General features: G+C 44.2%; 1 protein-coding gene across 16 annotated transcripts in view; it reads left to right on the forward strand.

The window, feature by feature from the left end:
• PLEKHA5 (pleckstrin homology domain containing A5) overlaps positions 1-27,676 on the forward strand; it is a 1,155,627-nt gene that overhangs the window by 382,363 nt on the left and 745,588 nt on the right. Inside the window, exon 1 of one of the 16 annotated variants that reach the window (XM_085652703.1) lies at positions 3,020-3,189. The exons of the other annotated variants lie outside the window; for them this stretch is intronic. The gene's annotated coding sequence lies outside the window, so the exon portion shown is untranslated. Of the gene's footprint in view, positions 1-3,019; positions 3,190-27,676 lie in introns of those variants that run through there. 16 annotated transcript variants of the gene reach the window in all.

A 27,676-nucleotide genomic window follows, 5' to 3' on the forward strand; every position in this document is an offset into this window, starting at 1 on the left:
CCAGATATCCCAAACAAAGACAGGGGGGCCGGTGCATAAAAATAAGACAATGGTACAGTACTGATTGGAGATGGAAAATCAACATCCTGGGACCATCCACAAATATGATCAACACAACATCTATCCCTAAAGTTAATGATGACACAATCCCCCTTGATTGTCTTAGATTTTCTGCCCACCCAGTTTACCCTCCTTACATGCAATATTTCGGCTCGCATGTTGGCCGGCAAAGGCCGTTTAGTATTGAGCCAGAATGTACATTTGTTTTTTAAGGCCCAGTACGTTTCCCTAGTGCCAGTTGCCAGAGGTGGGACCCCAGTTAAAACAACCACATATGGGGCAGCCTCTGGGGGAAGATGTATATCAATCAGATCTGGAAGGGCCTGTCCCAGAGGTTGTGCCTGTGCGGCCTGATCAACATTTCTTGCTGCTTCAGGCATGATTCTATTGGGACCGCCGCAGGCTGGATGATTTTTCCCACTCTGCTGGTTATCGTTCTTCCCTGTACCATATTGCTCTTGGGAACCTAAAGAATTAATATTTACAGCAGCATTGGCTTGGTCATTCGTAGTAGATTTAGTCTTACTACATTGGATTTGCTCATTGGTACATTCCAATTGTGGGTTCAGTCCCCTTCCACCACCCCGTTGCTGTGCCGTGGCCAATGAAAGTTCCATGCACACAAGTCTACTTTCAATGGACCCCAGCCTATCATAAATAGGAGCACATGCGTTTTTCAGGATAGTATCCAATTTTTTCCAAAGCGCTTTGTCCCCCTGTTTCGCGAGGTCATCTCCCTCGGATAATGACAAATTTGCCCTTCCTTCGCTTGTAATAGTTTGGGGGCATAAGACGACGTCTTTTCTTGGACCACTCACGGGACCAGAATTCGCATTTTTATCCACCACGATCTGCTGGCCACCTCTACGTTTTTTTTTCCCAAGTTAAGCCTGTATGCTGTTTGGCAGGACCCCCCTTGATGTTACTAGCAGAGCGGGTCCTAATAGTTGTTAAAGGCTTAGGTTGTAAAGCAATAGTACCTACTGGCGACCGTTCAGCCATTTCACCCAAGGTATCAGATAAAGGGGAGGTGAGTGATATAACATCGTTGTTACACTCCTCCCTCAAAGAAGATGCCAGGCCTGTAGTTGCCTGCATGGCGGAGTTATGGCACGGTGGAGATCTAGAATTGACGATAGTTCCCAAAGAAGACCTCTTATCACATAAAATATCCAATGACAGCCTTTTTTCAGTTAGTTCTATGTCCTTTGCTAAAACCGATTGGACACGCACAAGGAAATTATCAAGTGTTCCCATTAGGGCTCCTCCGGTTGGCAACGAGGATATCCCTTCTCTGTTTCCAGGCTTATTCATTATTCAACGTGTGAGTTTGGACTCAGGAGTCAGTTGTTAGTCACGACCCGAGATCCCTCCTGCAAACGAATCCGCACCACACAGACCTTACCCCACAAATGTTAATGAGTAGGCCCGGCCCGGACTCTGTCGGTCTCGGACGGGCTCAGACGGGCCCGCCCTTGGCCCGGGCTTCGCCCGGCGCGCGCCCGCGCGTGTCCCGTGAAGCGGGGGCCGTGACTTGTTTTGTAACGTCTGGGCGTGGCGGAAGAGAACACAGCTGATGGTAATTGCAGGGCTGCTGGTCCTTGCAGTCCCGTCGTTTGTACCTTCCCAGCGGTAGCGTGGAAAACCAGTATTCTCCTGAGGCAGGTGGAAAGTTCTGTAGCGTCAACACCAGGACTCTTAGGTATTCACAAGTTAGAGGATTCAAGCACTCTGACTCTCCTACACGAACGGCACCCCATGTCTTAGATTTAAGCGTACCTTGATGGTACTTTAGTTCTTCAACACTTCGGCCCGACTTTTCTCTCATTTTCTTGGCGCCAAACTTTTTTTTTTAATCGCCAGGGGTTTCCCTCACGCTACGCGACCTCTTTCAAGAACAGCTTATCGTTATTGTGGCTGTTGAGATTGTCTGAAACATTTTGGTGGTAGTTTGGGGTTTGACTACTAAAATAGGCTAAATCTCTGGAACAGTAAACAATTTGTGGAACATTGCGCCCCTGAACAGGAATTTTTGCTGTCGCTATTTGTATTCTGCTACGAAACTTAACCCATATAAATGCATTTAGAGAATGTAGCTTTATAATCCAACCGTTTGTGTATATCGGATATACTAAAGGCAGTGTGCATAGCGTATTAGAAATGTACACTTTTAGTTCATACGGAAATTTGAATTTACTGAATAAATTCAATCTCTCGCACAAATATTATGATTTTTGAGGAGCAATAATTATTTTCTCGAATTGTAATTTTTGGAATCGGGTAATACAGTTGGACCTTCAATTAGCATTTTATCAATGCAAATCTTCTGATTAGCAAAGATTTTGATTGATGCAGATCAACAACCACTGTTCTTATTTCTACTTTGATAGGTTTTAATCCCGTTTCCCTTTTTGAAAGAACCTCATATTTTTTTTATTTTTTTTAGTCCGTCTCTGTAGATTTGACACTTTGCCATATATTCCGTTTTATTGATGTTACTTTGGCAGCTCTGCTCTCTGGTAAGCCTGCCAGTTCAGGTGTACCTTTTTGGGTTTATTTTTAACAAGAGCTGATTAACTTCGATGTCATTAACCTGTCATCAAGGTCATTTGCCAGCCTGCCTAAAGTTTCCACTTTATTGCACCAGTTATGGGCTTGCCTCGACAAATCCGATGAGGTTTATCTGCCTGGGGCACGTTTTCAGTGAAATACTGCCAGCAATTATACGTGGCAGGAGCGACTTCCAGTGAGATGAGCCGCCACGGGCCGGATCGATAGACTTGGGGTAGCTCCGATTGTGTTCATTGTAGTTAATGATGAGGTTCCATTTGCAGCTCTGTCGGCTGGCTTTGGAAGTAGGCCATCGCATGCCGCGATGAAGAAACAAGCGCCTGGAAATGGGATACTGCGCATGCTCGGATCAAGTTCTACTCCGCCACTGCTGTTTGCCGAGTTCCTCGCTAGTGAAGCTGTCATTGAGCCAAGGAGGACGAGCTCGCAGCGCGCCCTTTTTGTCATCATTATATCGCAAGACTTGGAATTTATTTTAAGAGAGGGGTTTTAGAGCCTGGAGGGTCTGCCTGGTTCTCACTGCTCGGTCCTCGAAGGTCGGCAAAAAACGAACGTCAGGTGAGTTAACCTGCATCCTTCGTTAATGATTCGTCGAGATTGGTTTGTGCCTCGCGCTCCTCAGACCCTTGCATGTCGTTCACTTGTACACTTTTTTTCCCCTTAAGAATGCTCCATCTAGAAACCTCTGTTTGTGGCAGCTTTTCACTCAGTGGGGGGAGAAATGTATGAATCACACAATTATTTAGGGTGTAGGAGTAGTGGCAGCCTGTGTTTGTGAAGGCATGGATGCTGTGAGCTCCGGCACGTCCCTGCTCTGCAAAAAGAAATGTCATTTAAACATATTAAGAGGATACAGTTGTTGTCCGCATGCATAGAATTCTGTAGCACTCAGTTTAAGCTTTAGAAATCCCACAAAGCATGAGTAATACGGTAGCAGCGTTTGGATCTCAGCATGCCATACTGGCTTCTATAATTTTACGCGCAGCGTTGGAGAGAGATCCTCACAGCCGTGTTTTTCTTGCTTTTAGAACGTGTGACATTTTCTCACCACAGTATCTGAAAATTTCCTCACTGACATGAAACAGTTGGCTAGTATTTGCCTGAAGCACGGTCGTTTGCATTTGTGTGGTTTTTGCTGTTTTCACATTCACTCGTCACCATTTTTTCATCGGTGTCCATGCATATATTCTAAGCCTTGTCTGGGGTGATTTCCACTCCTCGCATTTTTAACTGTTTACCCGTGGCTGCTGCTGTTTCTTAATCGCTTAGAATTGTATAAAGGCCCTTGAGCGCCTTGTCTTTTAAGGTTTCTATTTGTGGGTTCGGGTAGGTTGTTGCACTGCAACTGTGGAAGGAGCTCTTGAAGGACAGGTAACGTGTGTATATTTAGACCCCATTAAACCGAGCATTGATGATGCACGAGTTTGCAGCACCCATTCATATTTGATTAATTCTGCCATGTATTCTCAATACGAAGATTACATCTTCGTATTAGAAATTACTACTTAAGTCTTTGCGGACTTGGGAAACCCTGCCTCCTCAAACTAAACGTGGTGTCGACATGTGTATTGATGCACAAATAATTGAATACTGGTTAATTGCCTTATTGGGATGAAAGGCGTCTGAAATATGGAAATTCGAGCATTGCATTATATTGTAATTGGATTACATCAGTAGCATCGGAAACGCGGTTTAAAGAGAATGCTCTAGACTCTGCTGAGTAGCATCTGGTATTCAGCCAGTCCACTGTGGTACCATGAGCCGAAGTGAAGAAAGAGGCACCGCTTGTCAGAATGTTTTTTTTAATGGTTTGTAACTAGGTGATTTAAACAGTCGTATTACATCTTCAGCACCATAAGAGAGCTTGCCAACTGCAAAGGTTGAGATTGTTCCATACAGTTGCTTATGTTGACTGTTATCGCATATATAGAAAGAGTGTGGAAAAGGAAAGAAAGATTACCTTCATTTTTGTTGTAACTTCTCTCTGGTGTTTAGTTTTTTCACCACTCTATTTCTGTTTCACGATATGATGCATCTCAATCCAACATGGCAGTGTACAATGCCAAATTTAAGCATTGAACAAGGTGTTATCTTTTATGGATGTCATCGTAGATTTTTATTTCAGAAGTGAAAATGTATAATTTTTTTCCCTTCCATCGCCATGTTCTAACACTACATGTAGTAAATAAATGGGATTGAAAGGCTGGCTTATCGAGAACAGCTAATATTTCCATATGTAGGTATGCTAACTTTGACAAAAATCACAATTACATGTTTGATTTATGTTTGGCCTAGAAAACTATGCACATTTGGTTCATGTATTCTAATTGGACATCTTTCAAGGGCAATGCTGGCAAATTTCCTAACCATACTGCCCGCTTGGTCACTACCATTTTGGCTGCATGAAGCGCACCTATTTTTCCCTGATGCCACACCTTATTCTAACTCTTTCGAATTGATCATTCGTTTCATGGATAGTGTTAGTTTACTTAAACAGATCTTAAAATACATTGCATGGCTGATTCATACAAATGTCATGTAAACTAAAGTTATTTGACTGTCATTTTATGCAAAAAATATCCTACATTTTTAAAAGTAGCTTTAGTAAAGATTCTGCCACATTACAAAATTCATAGCTCATTTAAGTTTCATAATTTTATCTTGAGAATCGTACTGTCAGCGGAAATTAATAGGCTACGGTTGTGCTTTTCAGAGCCTGTAGTGCAAGAAATACATGGTGCAGATGACTAAAGGACTCGTCCTTGAGTTTTACACAACTTTCCTTACTGTCCCAGTGTTACAAGGTGACAATTTACTTTTGGTATGGTGACAATTTACTTTTGCGTGTATTAGCACATTTTTATGTTTGTTGTTGTGATGTAATATTGTCACCAGCAGCGGATTGTCAGTCGGGGCTGAGTGGCCACACCCCCACCTTTTTCCAGGCAAGAAGAGTGTCTGTCAGGCTCAGAGGCGCAACTAGAGTCAAATTTCGGGGGGGGGGGGGCTAAGAAAAAATTTCGGGGGGGGCTGATTCTTCAAGCAAAAGGCAGAGTGGAGCTGCAGGGGCTCTAAGCAGGAGTGACTCATTAACAAGCAAAAGGTCTTTGTGAAGTACTCTGGTGCGGCTGTGTGTATGCCCGGGAAGCGGTCTCATCCTGGGCAGCCAAACACGACGGGGGGGGGGGGGGGGGGGCTGAAGCCCTTTGAGTCCATTGGGCGTTGCGCACCTGGTCAGGCTGAACAAAGGTCAGCCTGACAGACACACTTCTGGATCGGGTCAGGTCAGGCAGCTCGGCGCTAGACATTTCCTAAATGTGTATGTTCCTGCTGCCTGAGCTGAACTTTGCCAGGCTGAGGATTTCCCAGCCCTGTGGGCGCGACCTCCTCAGCTTGGCAAAAGTGCCTCGAGGCGTTTCCCCATGTGACAAAGGGGAGCATCACTGATTGTCTCAGACCTGGGCACTTCAGTTTTAACCTCTGAAGTGCCCTAGATTGAGGGTCAATCAGTGACACCTCTTCACAGAGTGGGGTGGGGTCAGCAATCTCACTGACCCCATCCCCCTCTTTGACAAGATTGGGACTGCTGTCTTTCCTCATTATCTGACCTTAGGTCAACCTGAGGGAAGGCAGCAGTCCCAACCCTCTTGGGACCTCCGAGGCTTGGGGCTGCTGCCTTCCAGCCAATGAAGGAAGGCAACAGTCCCAATCCTCCCGGGAACGTGCGTCTATGTAGAAATGTATGTGTATTTGTTAGTGAGTGTAGCGAATTGGTATGTGTGAATGAATGGGTGTTAGTGAGGTATATGTATGAGTGTTGTGCAGCTCCCCCAGTAAAATTACCGGCCGCCGCTGAGTGTCACTGGAGCAAAGTGATATAGTGGAGTTTCAAAAAGTGGGCCGTTGGTAAGAAAGCAATTAACTCTATCACCTTATTTTTCCTTTATCACTTCCTGCCTATGACAACATTATCTACTCAATTGTATGCATCATTCAGCAAAGCACAAGGTTGTACAATTATTATAGAATTGAGCACTCGTATTACCTGAGGAAAATCACCTGGACAGCATTTTGGTATTGCCCCACATATTACATTTTGGGTACGCGGGACAGATTTCAGGTAGCTCTGTGGTATGTTTCTCATGTGGGGCAGTTGTAGTGAAATATCGTTTCTCATAATTCTCTTATGAGTGTGGGCTGTTTGTAGCATGTCAAAATATTTCATTGGATTGAGGAAAGTTGATATGCAGCTCCATTCTGAGCGATTTCCATGGGTGAGAACATTTTGAGTGTAGCTCTCCACTCATGGTTTCTGGTCTGCTAAAGAGTTTAGAACTATTATTGAATCATATAGTTCTGGCTGTGGGCTCGTTTGTTAAGCATGGCAGTAGACCTCGTCATAAGTCATTGTCTGGAAATGGAGCATGAAGACTACAGTGGAATTGACCATAGCATTGGTAGTGTGTGCTGGAAGGCAGGGGTAGGTCATGGCTGCGGCACACCAAGGGAGACTCGCCCCACAGTGTCAGGAGTTTAGAGGTCATCACCCCAGGGGATGTCTCCTGTGACAAAAGCTTGATAAGGATTGCTGTACCAGATTCGGGAAAGGGGGATAAGTGTAAGGGAAAAGAGGAAGGAAGGCTGTGTCGTACTGTGGTGATGGCTGAGTATAATGTAATTTTTGTGTGATACCAGTTGAACAGGGGCAGTATAGAGTGCTGCCACATGCCCCCTGTCTTTGTGACGACTTAAAGCTTGGCTTTCTAGCCAAAGGTTTTCTGGGAATTTAAGTTATGCTTTACCAATGTTGACATTAGATGAAGGAAGTCTGTGTGTGCAACAAGCTGCTGACTAAAAAGGTATGACTGGTTTTAGGTATTCCATATGACACTAGGTCATGTGGCAACGAAAACCATATAATAAGTTGTGGTGTACCATAATGCGTGTTGCCCTTATTTTACTATATGGAAGGTTTAGTGACACAGAGCAATGCTTATCTGTGCTGTGTATATGTGGGAGTAGAAGTACACAGGTGCAGAAAGGGGTCTATTCAGGGATTCGTTTTTAGTGAGGTCTGGGAGGGAGTAAGAAAGTGGCTTTGCCAGGTCATGGCAATGAATGTTACACCAGTGCCAGCTCTTCACACTACCCACATGGCTAAAAACTCAGATTGTTGCCTTTGCGTACCATAGTTGCTGGTACAATATGTAGGAAATAATGAAGGGAACCCAGTTGGCCATAGATCACGACATCATTTAGGTCAGCTCTAGTGTCCGGACTTCTTACTTTCTGAGTAATTTTTTTATTTTTGTTACTCCAATAACTCACAGCCACAAATGACAATACCCACTGCTTCTTGTTGATCTGATTAGGCACGATGGTCAGTTCCTAATCGGAACATTCCCTACAAGAAAGACTGACATACAAAACAAACTCAGCAGAAGCACTGTGCCTACATTTCAGCCATAAAAGAAACATGGACCAAGAACACCCTATTTTCACTTTGGAATGGTAAGAGCCGGGTGAATCCTTAGCAGTTTTTGTTGTAAGGCATACCTCATTGTGCCTCTACCACAGTGCTTCAAGTAGAATGAAAAGGGTGGAGGGTCTCTAAAATGGGTGTCAAGAAGCATAACTTGAAACCAGTGGCGGCTGGTGACATCTGAAAATGGTGAGGCGTAAAAGTTGGGTATTAGTGCTGTGTTGCCCGGCGAACAGAAAGGGTGTTTGGGAGAGTTCTTCACCAAAGAAGATATAGAAAAAAACAGTAGCAAATTATACATTTCAATGCTAATTTGAGAAAGGCAGACAAAAAACTGCACACACCAAAACTCAGCAGTCATCAAAAAAATGCCCTAAACTCAAGCATCTCTAAAAATCTGCACTCAAACCTGATTGATTACACCACGAGCTGCACTAATAATGGTGAGAAGGAAACCGGGACAGAAAGGGTGCAGCAGTCCCTCTACAACAACTGAAGACATTGCTTCTGTGATTAGAGCGGATGTATGCAGTGCATGCTCTCAGTAGATTGCTTTCGGCCATGAGCTCTGTAGGCGCTACAACTTTTGAATTGTTCAGACAGAGATGGTGGAGACAATGCACTTGAAAGCATTTTTGGTGACCATTGAGCAGCAACTCTTGAAAAAGTGAAGTGACATTTTATGGCACTTTCACCATGAAGTAGTTCTGGCTCAGAGACTAATTACCTTGAAGTGTATTCAATATACTGGTAGTGTCCGACATGGGATATATTGCTAAACAGTGCATTTATCATTGCAAATAACTGTACCCATTGAGACATTTATGGCCTCACCACACAATCATGACAGAAGGATGCTGCTTTGCTTGGACTCTGACTGAGAGAGCCTGGCATTTGTTAACTGCAAACACTTGTTTAGTGAGCCATCCTCTCTGATGGTAAGAACACTCTCTGCTAAGTGCTAACCCGTGATACAATTTGAAATCTGTAAGTTTTACATTTGTGCTACTTGCACTAAGGTGATAGCATCGCCCATGCCTTATGACCGGATTAGAAATAAACATTTTCCCAGATCAAAAATGAATATATAGTATACACGCTGCAGACTACAAAAAATGAAATTTAAACGAGTGAAGTAGCAATCCCATGTTTTTTTTCCTCCGCTCTATGGAATAGGCGATGTGGGGAGTGAGGCGTGGTTCAGAGACCTTCTGCTCTGTGGCAAACAACTAAAACACTAAAAACTTGCCAGAACCAATCATCCAAATTTAGGAGGGACAGGCTAGGACTAGAGGAAAACACCAGGGTAAATATATAGTATAAAAAGTGGCCTCGAATGGAGCAAGGTGAATTCCCATGCAGGTGCAAAATGCACCAGATGCAGCCCGTGCTCTAGAACATGGTGCAAAGAAGTTCATTTATAAAGCACTTTTTAGAGATGTTCTACTAGGTAGCAGATGATTTCCTGACAGGCAGCATATTATAATCCCAACTGCCCCCATCACCTATCCCATCTAACAGTCTGTCCTCCTCTCCCCCGTTGCTCATTCTGACCCTGCACACTCCCGCTTCAGTCCGCTGCCCTCTCCTTCTTGGGACCGTCTGTCCTCTTCCTGGCCTCTCCTTTCTGAGATCGCCTGTCCTCCCTGGCTGTCAAGTAAACAAATTTGCGCTGTGGGCACTGAAGAAATATGATATTTCTGCACAATGAAACACTGATTAGGTGAAGGGAAGCTGCGTGTACACCAGGAGCTGGTGGAGCAGCCTGTGGCCGAAGATCCGGGTGCAAGCGAACTTTGCTTGTCATCATACCTGAGTGGGCATAACTGCACGCGAGGAGAACTTGAGATTGGTTTGAGGGGGAAAGCTATTCAAGTCTGGGCACCGGTGTTCTATATAGTTAGTTGGCTGCCTGCAGCACAATCTGAGGTCTTTGGCAATGGGGCCATTTCGGCGCCCTCAATAAATTAGCGCCGGCATGCAGTGCTCCGACCATTTGTTGTCTATTGCAAGACTCGTGCATACATACAATGAACACACACACGCACACATGACCACATCAAAGTATTTCATAGAGATCAGACACAGTCACTCAGAGTGTGGAAAACAACGTCCTGGCCTGGGTGCGACCCTTCGAGTTCTGTTTTATTTTTGTAAGACTCAATGAAGATTTAATAGAACATTGCTGTCCATTTCCAGCGAATGATTGCAAGCGAACGCCGGATGCAGCAAGTCAGGCTGACGCCGCAAAACTATATGTTTAACTCCTGTAGGCGCTGAATACTGTTTTTGTCTATCGAATGAAAATTGCAAAGACAAAAACAGTATGTCGCGCCTGCAATGGTTAAACATACTGAAATCTTTGGCAATGGGGAATTCGATCGATATCGGCGATATCGTGTGCTGATGGTGAAAGCACTTATAGCTTATTTGTCACGCGGTGCACCAACAAACTAATTTCATTTAACATACCTTTTGCAGGAAACTGAACTCAGCACTTTTTAAGCGTGCCATGATGGTAGCATCATCAACCAACGCCTGCGGCGGCCTCTGTCTCCAAGCTGCAGCTCTCCTCATGACCTAAAAGGCAGCTTCCCTCCCCTCCGCCTCCGCCAATCACAGCGCTGTGGTGAGGCGCAAGGAAGAGCGCCCCAGACGCGCAATTTTCTCCTACATAGAAAAAAGGGAGAATGGGCGGTCGCGCTCGAGGGCGGGGGCAGGGGGGGGAGTGGCTTATCCACTGTTGTGGGTACTGACTGTTCAGTCTGTTCCAGGGGCCAACCAAAACAGTGAGTACCCACAACAGTGGGTAAGCCACTCCCCCCTGCCCTCGAGCACGACCGCCCATTCTCCTGCCCCCAACCAGGCACTTCTGCTTTCTCGCAGTGCGAGAAGCAGAAACATAAAATGGTAGTTTTTACCATTTTAGGTTTCTGCTTCTTGCGCTGCGAGTAAGCAGTAGGGCAACGCCCAAACGCCCCTATGGAGGAACCGCCACTGCTTGAAACCCTTTTCAAGATGCACACAGCGTGCTACCTGACCAGTGTTTGGATGCTTCTCTGAGTTTTCTGTAATTGCACTCGTACATAGCACACAACAATGAACATAGGCTTAAAATAAGCCAAGCCTGTTGGCTTTGGCAATGCTTGTTAGCAGTATAAAATAAATGAGTAACAGCAATGCTTATGTTTTGAATAAATAGAATTGAAAATGAGACACTGAACTAAACCGTTCTAAGGTCTATGGACTGGGTAGTGGTCTTTGGGAGTGCTTTATCCAATCCCGTTCTCCCCTTCACACTACTTTGCTCTGCAGTCTCTCACTTGGTTAGATTAATTCCCTTTCTAACCACATAATTCTAAAACTCTCCATATGTAGATGTCTCAAGTCCTCTCTAATGTTGTCTTTTCATGCTTTCCTTCTGCACGTACTACTTTTCAGCTCCTCTACCTGACCATTCATCTCGTATACGCAACACGCCTACTTATCGAAGCACTACATTTTGTTTTCCTTTGACGTAATTATTTCATCAGCTGTGCTTACCTCCTTAAGACTTTCCATAGAACCACAATTGCAATTGACCCACATGTATTCATAGTCCTATGCAATCTGCAGAGAGGCTGCAGATTGGATGAGCATGTAGTCTGAACACTTATAAGACCCAATGTGAGAATCTTCCACTGCCTTCACCCTCTGCTCTCATTTGTGCCTGTCATAAATACCCCACCCACAACTTGAACTGTGGCACCTAGAGCTGACTCAGTTCACAGTTTGCACTACACAAGAGTCATATGTTAAATGAAAAAAGTACAGAAGCACTACATCTAAAAAATCAAATATACTGTGACAGCATTACTGACATGGAGTACCTTAGTGGTTTTAACAGTCATTGTTGTGAAACTAATCGATGTGTTTACTTGTAAAGTTAAGGCCTTGAATATAGACTTCTTTCGAATGCAGATCATTGAGTGCTGCCTGCCGCCAACTAAGTGATGCTATTTCCTCAAAAACCACTCTTATTAAGGGAAAATCTTAAGCGATCAAGGAGGCTGATGAACTGACCATAGGCAAAGCATCATACCTCAATATAAGGGATGAGAGCAGGAAGGAAGCAGTGTTTCATACACCATTGAGGAATACAGAAGAGACCGAGAGAAACAAAAAGTCAGGACAAAGCGGGATCTCAAGAGAACAGAAATTGAATAGGCATGAAACATCACAGCAGAAATCAACACACTCCTTCTCCAATGCGCGCATCAGAAAAGGAAAGTGAAAGAGTCGTGGTCTTCCAGAATTAGGTTAAGTCAAGTAGGAGCAAACACCACACAGATGTCACAGGGCATTCGGCCCCAAAGATACCACTGAAGTACCCAGCACCGAGACAGTCCCTGGCAGTCGCATATACAATAGAAGACACAGGAGGAATGAGGAGAAGAGAAGACACAGAAGATCAGTCAACAGAAGCATACCCTAGAAAGGAAAAATAAAGACAACTAAGGGGAGAGAACTGAAAGGCAGCAAGCAGTCAAGTCAAGTCAAAACCACTTTATTCGATTAATTAAAATCATAAAAGTAAGCTATACAAGTACAAAGTGTTAAAAACTTAATAATAACCAGTATACAGATAAAAGCTATTCCGATAACATTAAAAACCATGACCAATTTAATCAGTTAAAGGAAGATCATTTATCAATCGCTAGGGGGGGGGGCAGTATATTGAACAATTTTTAGTCTGCCCCTCCTCTCTCTAACTGAAGCTGCTAAAAAACTGGCAACACAGAACATGGTTAATGGACATTCTAATAAAGCTAAAAACATTAAGGCTGGCTTACACTGAACTAAATTCAAATTTTTCATCAATGGAATAATAAACTTTTTCCTAGCCTGTTTAAAAAATGAGCAAAAAAATACAAAGTGCATGGTGTCTTGAAGGGAGAAATCATCACACTTGCAAGGTGCAACCTCTTCCGGTCTACTCCAGCCCTCCACATCCCAGAGAATCATGTGTATTTGGTTAAACCGCAATTTGGTCAGTAACCATCTGTGGAAGGGATTGGAGACTGTTGACAGGTATAGGGGCATCCCTGAAGACGGAGTTAATAAAACGTGCCCCCTAACTGAGGTTTTACATAGCTCAACTCCCTCCCGCTCGGCCTCCTTTAATTTAATAAAGTTGGATTTTACCCACTCTAAGTCAGCCTTACATAAGGATTCTGGGTTGGAAAAGATATCAGGTCTCCCCAGGTATGCGGCTAACATCTCAATGTTAGACAACCACTGGATTTTATTCCTGTTGTCTAATCTCATACAGTCCAACAAGATTTTGTGGTTAAGTATGAGATTCGGGTTTAACCAAGTTTTAATCCAAAGCAGTAAAGGTGCTAATGTAATTATGTCTGCTATATATCCAATCCCGAGTTCCATGTGGGCTGAATGGGAAGCAGTTGAGTGTGGAAGGCCAAGAAGAGAGCGCAAAAGTTTATTTTCCATCGTCTGGGTCACATCATGTTTGATGTAGCCCCAAATAGATGCCCCATACCTTACAATAGAAATGGTTTTTGCTTTGTAAACGGTTAAAATAGCCTCGACCGGTTTTCCACCCAATCTTTTTGAAAAACCAAGAACTGCCGCAGAAGAATTTCTCGCGGAGTTAGCCTTTAGTGATAGCTGAGGGGACCACGAGCTTTTGTCATCAAAGACCACTCCCAAGTAGGTGAAAACCTTCACTCTCGAGATTTCTTCTCCCCCACAAAAGAAAGGCTTAACATTATTCTTTGTTGGGCCCAACGACATTACATGGGATTTGCTGTTGTTAACTACCAGGTCCAAACTTTTCATGAAGTCTCCAAACGCGACCAACAATCTTTGGAGAGCCAGAGGGGTCCTGGCCAGAAGAACGGCGTCATCCGCGTACAGGAGGACCGGGATCGGGGTACCTCCCATGCGCGGAATATCCGGCGTTGCTGCCAGCAGATTTTGTTCCAGGGCATTTATATATAATGTGAACAACATAGGGGCTAATATACAACCCTGTCGTACCCCTCTACTAGACTTGAAGCTGGACGTGCATTTCCCATCGGTCGACATCCTAATACAAGCGTTCAGGTCTTTGTGGAGCTCGGCGAGGAAGTGTACGAGGGATACATCAAGTCCCATATCCAGGAGCATTGTCCACAGCTTAGACCTATTGACAAGGTCAAAAGCTGTGGACAGGTCCATAAAACCCAGATAGAGGGAGCCCCTGGTCGCCTTGGTGTATTTGGCTGTTATTAGAAGAAGATTCAAACAATGGTCCTCCGTACTCCGCCCAGCTCGAAAACCGTATTGGGCATCTGACAGAATATTATTGTCAGAGGCCCACCGGGTTATCCTAGCTAGGATGACTTTCCCCCAGATTTTTATAGAGGAATCCAGCAGGGATATGGGCCTGTAACATCTGGGGTCTGCCCTTTGACCCTTCTTAAAAATCGGTATTATGACCGACCGGGACCACGATTTTGGGAAACCAGAACAAACTGATTGGTTAAATACATTTGTCAATATATTGGCCCAAAACAAAGGGTTGGCTTTATACATATCAGTAGGGACACCATCAGGACCAGGTGCCTTTCTTCCTGCAGTCTCTTCAATCGCTTTTGTGACCTCTCCTATGTGAAACCTAATTGGCGCAGGGATAGGATCAGGGACTGGTCCCGTGAAAGTTTCTAGTTCAAGGTGACTACCATATATAGTTTCAAAATGACTCAGCCAATCTGCCTCAGCGATATTGGTTTCCAGCACACTATTTTTGGCGTTAGAGAAGAGTGGAGTATTTATTATTGACCAAAATTTTGCACTATCTTTTAGGGTGGCTTTATCCATAAGTTCGACCCAGGCATTATGTTTAATTTCTTCTTTCCTAGCATGCAACGTTTTTTTATAAACTCTTCTGAGTAGTCAGTATCACATGGGAGCAACAGAGACAAAACCCACATGACTAAAAAAAATAGTAGAAGAAACTTGCATTGACTATGTCAACAGTAGTAATCCTATATGGATGAGAAAGAACACAAGGCTCTCAGATCTGAGCACAAACACCCCCAAGTTTTGAGCCCCTAGTGGAAAAACATCAGCAAAACCACCCAAGAACTCAAGCAGCTTCTCATCAGTCTGCTAAATCACTTGAAATACCAAACACACCACAATCAATAAAAATCTTTCATAGTTAGCCACCAGAAGACACCTCAGATTGAGAACATGTCACAACAATCTCTAGGATCACAGAGGCTACACAAGTAACCCAAGACACCAGCAACAAGTTACACTTCAGAGTCACAACCTTCACTATTCTGAGAGCAGTGCAATAAACTCTGATGGATCTAATGCATCCACCCAGCACCTAACCCAGTACATCACAGAAGCTGGCTACACAAGACCATGAACATCAAACCACCCCCTTCAGCAGGAGCAGCTGACTGACTCACAGAACTCAAAGTTGGCAAAATTAGAAGCATGGAAAGGTACCAGATGGTTTTATCCTCAAAAGGGGGAGATTGGTAGCAGTCTTGTTCATCCTACTTTAAGAAGGGGGTGATACCATATTGGAGATGCTATCTTTTTTAAGGTGGGAAGGGGGATGGTAGGTCATTAGGACATTGAGACTAAGCAATGTAGAGTCCTGCCAGGTCCACAGCCAAGCACTGGGCACCACCTCCTGCCATAGGACCTGGGCAGGAAGTGTGGGAAGGAGCAGGACAATCCAGTACAGAAAAGCATAATGAACAGCATGAGTGGCAACAAGCTCCTGCAGAGGTAGATGAGCAAGTTGGAAAGAGCGTAAAGAAGGAACAACTAATAAAGAATAGTTTAATGCTGTGCCTATGTCCGTGCATTTTGTACATTCTGCAAGAGGAGGAGACATGACAACTAGGTCCTCACAATGCTCACCAGTGCTAACTTATTGCCATGCTCACCTGAGCAGTGTTCTCCTATTAACCACTTTGCTAACTTCTCCCCTCCTCCCCCCCCCCCCACTGACCACTGTTACCAGATCGCCATTTCAACTTTATTTGTGCATAAAAATGATCTGGAAGCTGATGGAAAAGTGAAGTTTCCCTAATCATAATCCACCTTGCTGATTGCTATTTATTGTGTTTTTTTTCTTTACGCACAACCTTAGTGACTCAGTCCAACTTCATTTTACCAACTTTACAACCAAACACTACTTTATTACTAAAAGTTCATCCAGCGGGACTATTTCATTTTAATGGAACTAAACCTCACCCCTCGAGCCAAAAGAGCTGGGGATTGCTGGAAAGTGTGTAGTAAGCCTAATTATGGAGTTGTCAATATGACACCAAAAATGTTTCCAGTATGCAAAAGCAGGATAATTTGGTTTTGTTTCTGCTTGCGCTCTTTCAAGGCCGCTCGTACTGTAAGGTTTGAAAATGTAAACATTTCTGATGTAAAAATTCCTCTTGCAAGCCTCAAAATGTATGGTGCCATGGCATTCTTTGTTGATACTTATTTGTGCTGTTTTCAGAGTGTCTCTCAGACCATATTGCCTGGTAAGTTGTTCACTGCAACACAACTTTGTGGTGCCACTATATCAGACCTTCCTGCGCTCACATAGTAATCTCATAATCCCTAATACGTCTGGCAAATGCTGAAATTGAGCTGTACAAACTAATGCATTCAACCTTTATTTTGATAGCTTTACTTCTTCTACCTTTTAGTTTAGCATGAACTTGATTTACCAAACAATTTAGCATGAGTTTGATTTACCAAACAGGCCAGGGATTCACCCTGGACCCCATGACTAGGGTTTGGCAGACTCACGTGCTGAAAGTAACATAGGCACTAAATCGCCGCCTGGGCCATCTGGCGATGTGTAGGAGTCAACGCTCCCAACGGGTCCTACCACACAGGGTTTTCAGACTTCAGGGGGAGGGGCAGGGAAATTGACACAGCTTGGACCGGGCAGGCAGAGGCGCTCAGGAATGCCTGAAATTGACGCGGTCTCCGCAGCAGGTCAACAAGACCAAGACTGTCGCTCTGTGGTGCATGCCCTCTAATGGCTGTAAGGCCGCCGTGCACCAAGGCCCCGTGATCCCCTGACTGGACGCTTAGCAAACGGAGCAGCCGCGGAGGAACGGTGTGACATTCCCGTGGCCTCTAGTCTTTAGGCAAAAAACCTCCCTGCAAAAAATACGTCAAGGTAAGAATGACAGATACGAGCCTGTGGTGCCAATTACACATAAGAGACAGTCAAAAGGTACTAGAGTTCCACACTTAACTGACGTAGCTGCGAGCAGTGAAGAAAGAGGGCAACTGACGGGACAGGACAGATTATACTAGGCAGTGATCCCTGATTGTTACTGGACTGTTCCTGATGGACTTCAGTTTCTTCCCTACTGTTCATGGGAAATGAGTGGTGTTTGATGTCTACTTGTTAACATAGCTGCTGTAATAAGAACGAAGAAAGGACAAGCATACTCCTCGTCTCCAAGTCCTTAATAGAATTGAAACTTTCCGTCACAACAGCTAGGACATTTTTCATTTACCCTCCGTTTTGCTTCGACATGGCTCTTGCCTCAGATTGAGTAGGACTGGAGTTTAAGTAGTAAACCAGGCTTGCTAGAGTAAATGTGAGGGAAAGAAAATGTCTGGATTAAGCAATGGTATGGGATGTGTTGAGCCCTAAGTAATTACATATATTCATAGTTTATAATATTCATTGTTTGCCACATCTTGTATATATTCGTGGTAGCAATAGCATTTTGGTATATAGTTCGGTATTGTATGGATTTGTGGTGCTGGATATTGAAATTCATGGAGAAAGTTAACTAGGTTAAATTCCCAGAATATCTACTTTTCAGAAATGTACACCACTGTAGCTTATCACACTGCACACTGATGTCCACAGGAGGCAATGATTCTGTAAAAGTGCTCAATTGTCTCCTTAAATATGCATGCTTTTTTTACACTTTTCGCAAGAGCAAATCTATGCATCTCATATTTTTATGTATTGCTTACAAGACAGCGTGCACCGTCTGTTGCAAGACGTATTGTTAGCTTACTTAATGTTAGATTACAGGCTTAGTCTGCCCATTGCTTACCATTGGTTGGCTTCAGTGCATATCACTTATGTCCTTTTACAGCTTATTTTTGAGGCGCAACTTTTTTCTTTTTATTTAAGCTGAACAGCACATCCTCCTCACCGTATGTGTTGCTTCCATCCCTCCTGTCGCTTCTCCCACCCAGACCTGTTTGATGCCACCCTGCCTTCCATATTGCTTAACGTTGCAGTCTCTTGCCTATGTTTCTCCCTTTGTGCTTGACTCCCTGAGAAGCTGAGAATATGTGAAGCTTCTTCACCAAGGACCAAATTACCTGCACAACTTTCGGATCAATTTCTCTGGGGAACAAATACTTCAGCTCCACTTCTGAAGGGATGCAGCGTCACTAAGAGCCCCAGGACCTACAATAATGGCCTGGGAAGTTACAGTGGAGCAAGTCAAGCTTGCACCTTTCTTTCACTGAAGTGTTTTACTCCCCCCTCTGATCCTTAACACATACCTGTGCTCCTTCCCTCAAAGTAACGCTGCATAGTGAGTGTGCAGAAGAGAAAAGCAGTGGTTCCTTCTTTCTGTTCCACAAGTTTAAAATGTGACTCTTTTATAACATAATTTTTAGTTCTCACCTATGAGATCGCTTCTAGCTGTCTGTAGTCAAAAGCCTACTTTGCACTACAGAGCTTAAGTGGCATGACAAAGATGAGTGGGGGGCTCTCAAAGGGGTGAGGCCTAAGTAATGTGGCTGAAAACATGTGAACTACAATCCTGTGCCTTGCACAGTATGCTACCTGTCCAACATTTACATGCCTGTTTTTGAATCCAGGCATACCTCACAACAAACGTATACGTAAAACAAGCCAGACCTGTTGGGTTTGTCATTGTTTATCAACAGTTTGACATAAATGATTAACAACAATGATTTTGTTATAAATAATTACAATTGGTCATTAAAAATGGTACAATGGACCATCACTGTGAGTGCACTGCAGAAGTATTAAAAGAGCATGTAATCTAAGCATTGTTGTGGCCCACTGACTCACACTGCCTTCAGCCTCTGCTTCAGTGCTCTGTCGTGCTCTATTATAAACATCCCCCCACAACCAAGACTTACCCGGACACCTACATGCAACTCTGCTCACATGTACCATGCAAGCATTGGAAAACCCAATAGCTCAAAAAGGCTTGACCTGTTGCCATTGCCACTGCTTGTAGATAGGCACAAGAGAGAACAAAAATTAAATCCTTCCTATGTGGGTTCTTGAAGATGTTTGTCAATCGAAATTTACATTAGTGTGAGTGTTTTTGCCTATTTAAGTTCATTATAATAAGACCAATGGGATTGACCCCTCTATGTATTCCTCGTCAGGTCTATTTTGTTGCATGGGATGCCTGCATGTTGGCATTTTTTTTATTTTGGTGCTGCAATTGACATGTTTGACCATGGTGTTTTGCTAACAACGTTAAAGATGGGATGGTTATCAGAGTAATAGTGCATTTCTAGATTGTTCCCTTCCTGGTTCACTATAGCGGAAGGTCAGTGTTGTGGATGCCGCCAGCACTGCTTTCTTCTGCCATTTGGTTGTCCCCCGCCGTCAGGTTTTTTACCATCCCTTTTTAGTTTGTGCTTTGCCACTGGGAATTGAGTTTGTTAGAGAGAGTGTCAGTTGTAATGGATAACATGCAGTAGTTACCTACAAATGTTGGCATTCTCCGATATACATTAACTTAAGCACTGACTTCAGGGAATTGTGGAATTGATGACTGACAGCATTCATAAACTGAATATGGTGAAATCTGAATTTGTTTTAATTTCTTACAACCTGTAAACTCAAATCTCTCTGAACTGTCAACTCTCCCTGAAAACTGTCTGAAATCTTGAATGTCAGAACTAGTAGTACAATGTGTAAGAAAGTGAGTTGCTGTTGCAGTAACCCCCCCCCCTTTTTTTTGCCGGATAGCTGATGCACTTTTCCTTGTTGTGCCCTGGGCTCCTGCCAATCAGGTGCCCAGGGCCTGTGTTCCTTCCCTAAAAACTGCCTAACAGCCAAAACCCAATTTGGCAAACCCTGGCCACATGTCAGCCCCTGGTAAATGGTACCCTAAGTACCCAGGGCCTTGTGACCAGGGAAGGTCTCTAAGGGCTGCAGCACTCATTGTGCCACCCTTAGAGGCCCTGTACCCTAACACACACACACTGCTCTTGCAGGCTAAGTGTCTGGGTACAAGACAAAACAAAGAGTCGACATGGCACACATCCCTGTGTGCCATGCCCACCACATACATTGCCCTGACATACATCAGCCACCCCTCTAGCTGGGTGCCCTATGCCAGTGGTGTGGGCACAGGAGCATGAGCCCTGTACCCCTACAGTACCCAGGTCCATTCCTGGGCACTGCTGCCATTTAAGAGTACATGGTGCTGAGAGCTCGTCAAACACGAACTCCACAACACCATAATGGCAACACTGAAGACTGAGAAGTTTGGTATCAAACTTCTCAGCACATTAAACCCGCACTGATGCCAGTGTGGGATTTAATGTACCAAGCACCCCGAGGGCATCTTAGAAATGCCCCCTGAAACCTAACCTACAATCCACGTCTGGTCTGGGAGGCTGCCTAGGCTGCCACACAGCAGATATGTTGCTGGACCCCTGGGAAGGGGAGCCCCTGCTCTCCTGGGCCTGCAACAATGCATATCCTGGGCAAGGTGCTAAATCTCCTCCCCCAGGATGGGCAGGGAGAAGCTTCAAAGGCATGCCGCCTCTGTGAGCTTCCCCAGGCCACTGGCAGCCCCCACTCTGGCGGGAAGCCTGGCTGGAAACCCCAAATTAGGACAGGGGATGTGTCAGCCTGCCAACAACACCCCTCAGGTGGGGGAAGCGAGGTGAAGCACATCTCCGGGCGCTCGCCATCTTGAAGATGGGAGGCCCTACCCAATCAGGACTAGGCTACTGCGCCCCTCCCACAGGGGAGGGGCAGAATAGGGGGTGTACCCACCCCAGGACAGGGACCCATTGGTCCCTGCCCTTCACCTACCTGTAACGCCCCTAAATCTAGTATTTAGGGGCACCCTGAACCTTCCTTCCCCAGATTCCAGATTCCGAAATACAAAGAAGAGCAAGAAGAAAGAAGATCTGCCCTGCAGCTGCTAAGAAGAGGAAGATACCAACTGCTTTGGCCCCAGCCCTACCGGCCTGTCGACCCTCGAACCTGCTCCTGCTACAACTCGGCATCTCTTGTGGCCAGCAACCTCACAAACCCCAGAGGACCTGGCTACCTTTTGGCTCTAAGCTCCTGGGACTCCCATGAGTAGAGGCTCTACTCAAAATCTGCTTCTAATCCCTGGCATCAGCCCGGAACCGGGAACCCTTCACACTCTGCACCCGCCAAGCCTGGCCTGTGACGGAGTGAACAAAGACCACGATGACGACCCGACGGCGACTGTGGCCCCGAGTATGACACCCAAAGACTTCCCTCGACGTTCCTGACAACGCCTGCAGTCTCGGAACCAGGTACTCCCCCAACCGCTATCAACATAGGGTAAGATTTCCTGACACCAAAAGGCACTCCAGCACCCGGTGCCCTGCGGCCCCCTGTGCCCAACTCTGGGGTACCTACCTATCCTCCAACTACCCAACTTACCTCTCGAAGTGGTGGTGGCACCTGAAGAATCTTCGTCCCCGAGCTTGTAGTCTTTTTCTAAACCGGAGCTTTCCCATTGAAATCAATTGAGTGCCCGAAGGCTCAAAAGCACCCTCCACCCAGCCGCCTGAGTGGCCCTGGCAGTGTAACCTTTGCACCTATCTACTTCCCCATTTGCCCTGAGCAAGTGACCAGGAGCCCAGCTCCCACAGCCGCGTGGCTTGCTGGTCAGCAGCCACCAACCAAGGCCCCCCTGCCTCCCATAGGATAACATTGGGCCTAACTCTGCACCCGGCTGCCCTTGTGCCGCTGAGGGTGTAACAACCGTACCTACCTGACCCTGGGAGACCCCTGAGTCTGTGCCCAGAACCTTAACTTTGCCAGTCAAGTACTTACCTGAAAGCCGATAACTCAATTTTCTCCATAGGGTAACATTGACTGTTTTTTCCTGAAATTTCTTCTAAGTGTGGACTTTTCAAATTTTAAAATATATACCAAAACTCAGCTGAGTAACGAAAACGAAAATACTCACCTGCTATTAGGTGAGCTCCCAGTGCTGGATCTTGGTGCCTAGCACTGACGCTGAAAAATATTTACAACCGTACTTACCAGTAACCCAATTTTCTTCCATAGGAAATCATTGACTGTTTTTCTGTGAAATTTCTTCTGTCAATTTTTGCAAACTTCAAATAGTCTTTAAAAATCGTACAAATTGTGAAAACGTAATCACTTACCTGTTTTAGATAGAGGTCCCAGTACTAAGTCTAGGTACCCAGTACTGGATTACAAAAGTAACGAGAACATACTATACCTGCAACGTCGACTTTTAGCACTTGTTTCTAAGAACTGACCCAGGACTGAATCTAGGATCCAGTCCTGGAATTACAAAAGTAATCCTGAAAGTAATCTATTGCAAATAACTGGAAACTTCCATTGAACTCAATGCATTATTGTGTTTAAAATGTTGTCGCCTATTGCAACAACCTGTAACTTTCTACAAAACCCAATTGCATATTGCAAAAGTATTCATCTAAAGCATCTCATTCTGAGAAAGTATATTTTGATACCTATTGTTGGTTCTAAAATAAAACAAGCATATATTTTTTTATATATAAACCATGTGCCTAGAGTTCAGTTCTTGAGTGTGTGAGACCATTAGCTGACTGAGTGTGTGCAACAAATGCTTTACACTGTTCTTTGATACTGCCTTACTGCTCAACCAAGCTACCACTTTAGAGAGTAAGGTTATATCTAACTTTAGCCTCTGCCAAACCTCTGGGGACTGTGGACTCTGTACACACTGTACCAATTTGGGAACAGTATATATAGAGCCACTTTCTCACACAATGGTACTGTTACTTTGCCATCAACATCTGCAAAATGATGACTTTTTTTTCTAATTAAACCTTCATTTGAACCTGAACCTCCATATTGAAAAGACAGCGAGAGCACAAATGCTCACCCTTTTTCAAAGCTTTCTAATTCCTTTACCCAACTTTTGATCAGTTGCATTGGGTCTGGACTCGTCAGATTTCATTCTGGCATTTCTGTCCAATCGGAATTGCGACAGTCCTCCCTTGCGACAGTCCTCCCTTGCTCCTGTGTTAATTTTGATACATCCTGTCGCAGGGGGTCAGTATAAGAGGCAAGACATTTTCAACGTATCACGGCAAGCTTTACTGACACATACTGGCTCCCTCCGCCTGACAGTCTTTAGATCAAAGTTGACTTTCTTGTTTATAAAGCTGTGCATCAATGCATACCTTTGTACGTGGCTTAAAATCTCATTGTCAGGCCGAAAAGGACAAAGGCATCCGTTATTTGAGTCTAACTCTTCAACCCAAGCCTGTGGGTTTATTTGAACACCACTCCCAGGGTTTGCTTGAGTTACTGTATACAATTTTACAGTGCTTGGATAAAATAGTAATGTCTTGTATAGGCATCATATACTGTGGCTAGGGCCAACCCTGTTCTCTTACTAGCAGATTTATTAGAATTAATGCAATCTGAACAGATAACGTTTATATGGACAGACAAAACACTACGAGTTGCAGAGTAGGTCCTATTTAAGTCACAAACCAAAGGAAAACCTGGGATGAGGGGTCCCCAGTGTAACTAAATATATTCTGGATGTGCAGCTGAAACCAGCACTAGACTGGACTCGTCTGCCCATAGATAAACCATGGTATATTAGTGAACGGATACATAGTTGTATGCCTTTGTACAACCTTATGGGTGCCACCTAACCATTGAAAAACTATTGGCATTGGCGGGAAACAAAATCTTGTTCCACTGAATTACGTGTGTCCCTTTTCCTTTAATTCCAATTACGAGCAACCTGAAGTAGAGGATAGTAGCATAGAAAGATGGGTTTGGGTGCTCCTCCGACTTTCGAAAGGGTGTATAGTAATGCTTCTAAAAGAGCAGGGAACAGAAGATTTTCATGAGATTCCTTTAAATTAATACAACTCCAGTATTAGGCAAGATGATGTTAAATAGGAAAATAGGATGGGAGTAGAGAGGTCACCAAATCAGTAGACTTGTTTACTGGAGGTTTTAGGACTAAATCCGCCTCTTAGCTCTATAATTTCTTGGATAAAGTACAGAATCCCTCAAATCACAATTACATATATGGCTGGATTGAAGAATTATGTTTATTGCTCTCAAAGAAATTGTTGAGTTTATATATAGATGAGATCAGCACCGTCTTCAAAATACACAGAAAACAGACCATGCATTTTAATTGCTGTTTGGATGACACGTTATCCTTCTATGCCGAGGGATATGTTCAGAGAGTCAACCAATCCTGGAAAAGTAGTCATATCATAGATTCTAAGTGTATTTGTGGTGGACCTGTTGTTGATATAGTGTATTCTAGAAAAAAGTTTTGTCCCACATCAAGGACATTGGTTGTGCAATTGCTGTATAACTCCCCTTAATAGAGCTGATAAGAGAAGTAGATAAAGATAATTTGTACTCGGTCAACTCTTTGACCAGCAATTTGTTTTCCAGTTGCTATCCGCAGTGTGTAGAACTCCCATGTATTAAATCTGAGTGCATGTTCCTTGAAAATAGTAGATTGCTTTGCTTGCCAACCCAAACATTCACAGTACTGAAGGAACAGATACTTTCAGAATGGCAAAACATTTGCAATTGCAACTCAATTTACATATGGTTTACAGAGCTGTCCTGTGCAAATGTGGACAAACAGTTTACTTTTAATTTGAATTGCATTGCAGTTAGACAATATTATTGGTTTGTAATGTAACCTAGAACACGTGCGTTGTAAGTATGGCATTGAAGAGACTTGATCATTTTAGGAGAACTAGTAGGGAACTTGCAGCTGCTCCTAACTCACAGTCCAGTATGCTTTTCAGATAGCTTTTGGTATAGTAGTGTACCTAGTCTACTCCAGATTTAATATTATTTTGCATTTGATCTAAACCATGCTTGCATTGCTTCATTACTCATTGTGTCTGTGTAATGGCTTTAAAATATGGGAAGACTATTGCTTCACTATATTCATCCTTCTCACCGCAGTAGGAAAGACCTGCTAATAGTTTTCCACCAACATCATACAACACAGTATTTCACATTCATGGAATAGACATAACTGCAACAACACACTGTTGAATCGCTCTGGTCGCTGCCAAGTAATTCATTCCTCTGAAGGAAGAATTATTTTAGTTTTAAACTATTATAAATACCATACTAATGCAGTTTTATCCCACATTGCCACTAAAGTAGAATGAAAGAAACTGTTCTTCTATTGAGAAATTGGCATGATTACACGAGAGAACGTTCTCCATAAACATCACACTGATTACAGCAATAGTTACAAAAATAAAAGATGATTGAGGGAGTAACTCTAATACAGGGAGAGAATACTACTTAATGTATAGTAGCAATGTTAATTTCTGATAGTTCAGTCTGCCAGGCAGCCTGCTGTGCCTCAAACTATAGTTAAAAAATTGTACACTGGTTAATATGCCCCATACCTACCACTCTGTTCCGCCAGTTAAACTTGCTTCTTATCTCATTCTTGTGGGCAGGAAATTGCAGCAGAGTGGCATTAACCACACTGAGTGGGCCCTACGAGAGGGCAGAGCTGGAGGTCCCACATCTTGATCTCTATTACTATGCTGCTCACCTCCAACACACTGCCCTCTGGCTGGATGGGACCCCCAAATGGGTTACTCGATTGCTGGACGGTGGCATGGGGGTGGGTTGTCGCCTTGATTTGCTAATGGAGGGTGGTCATGTGCTGGAGGATGCCCCCTACGTGGTGAGGCATACGGCCTCAGCCTGGCACCAATTAGTAGTAACGGTGCATGGCTGTACTCCGTTCCTTAGAGAACTTCCGGTGTGGATTCTAAAACCAGTAAGACAAATGATACATGACATGTCCTTTCGGGAGTGGCGGGAGGGCGGTTGTGACCAATGGGGACGATCTCTACCCGGATGAACACTTCATTCCAGTTTAATCTGCGTGTACAGACTTTAACCTAGGCTAGTGCCAGTTCCTAAGCACGCGGGTCTAGCGGAGGTGGCCAGGCACACATGGCCTACTTACCCGAAGGCCCCTCCGCCCTCCCACACTCTCTGGATCCTCCTCACGTGCAGCACGAGTAGTCACCTGATCACAATATTATATAAGGCCATGCGCTTAGATGCAAAAGATGCTCCTCTGAGAGCCCTGATAGCCTGGAATCGAGAACTAGATGCCCCGATAGAGTAGACCAATGGAAGAGAGCCTGTGAGTTAACGCACGCTGTATACAGCAATGCCTGTTGCAGACTAATACATTATAATTTCTTGCAAAGAACATACTTAACCCCCCTACACCTTCATAAGATTGACCTGACCGGACACATGTCCACGGTGCAACACCAGCAGAGCAGACTTCTTACACATAACCTGGTGCTGCAGCGCAATATACTCCTTCTGGTTCTCAATAGTTGAGAATCTGAAGCAGATGACTCGCTCACACATCGCACTGACTCCCTAGTGTTGTTTACTGGGCCTGCTCAAATTACCTTGTAAGCGCAAGACGACTTATAAATTCAGACAACTAGCGATGGTGCTAGCAAGACGCAGAGTAGCCATCACGTGGCATTCTACACGCTCCCCAACGCTCAACAAGTGGCAGGGCGATGTAGCAGAGTGGGATCTGGCAGATGAGGGACATATGCGGTTAAGCAGAAGGGATGACAAGCTAGATGAAGACATAAGCACCTGGAGAGCTCTAGCAGATGGTCTCCTAGCCCCCACGTCACAAGCAGAGTTAGACATGCCGATTCAGGCGGGAGGGCAGAAGAAGATACCACCCAGAATAGCTTAGGCAGCACAAGGGGTGAACATTCCAATAGCCTAGATTGAAAACAGACGAAAAAGACTACATCTGGGGCAATAATACACAAAGGGTCAGTTAAAAGGAAAGCACTGAACATTCAGATACTAAAATGCTGTATAAGGACACTTACTTATAATTATTACACTTGTATGTACCACTGTGAGTTTCGACATGTGTAACTTGCATTCAAATTTCCAGTTGATTAAGTTGATGAGGAAAAAAATGAAAATAAATATAAAAAATATAAAAGAATTGTGCACTGGTTAGCAGTGCTTCTCTCTAACTCTGGTCAGGTGGGGCATCAATATGTTGAGCAAAATTAGGGTTTGGCGACAAACTCATTTTTTGTCTCCTGAAAATAATTTAAGTAAGGAAATAATTTGCTGCCATAGTAAGGATGCTCCATTGAGTACTATAGGTTTGTCAATTGGCTTACAAATGGGGGGTTGCCTGTGACTGGGTGCCACCTTTTCTTGGAAAGGGTAATTTCCAAGCCCAAGGATTTCTGATTTTG

Source organism: Triturus cristatus, chromosome 4_1, assembly GCF_964204655.1.
Source record: "Triturus cristatus chromosome 4_1, aTriCri1.1, whole genome shotgun sequence".
NCBI classification, from domain to species: domain Eukaryota; kingdom Metazoa; phylum Chordata; class Amphibia; order Caudata; family Salamandridae; genus Triturus; species Triturus cristatus.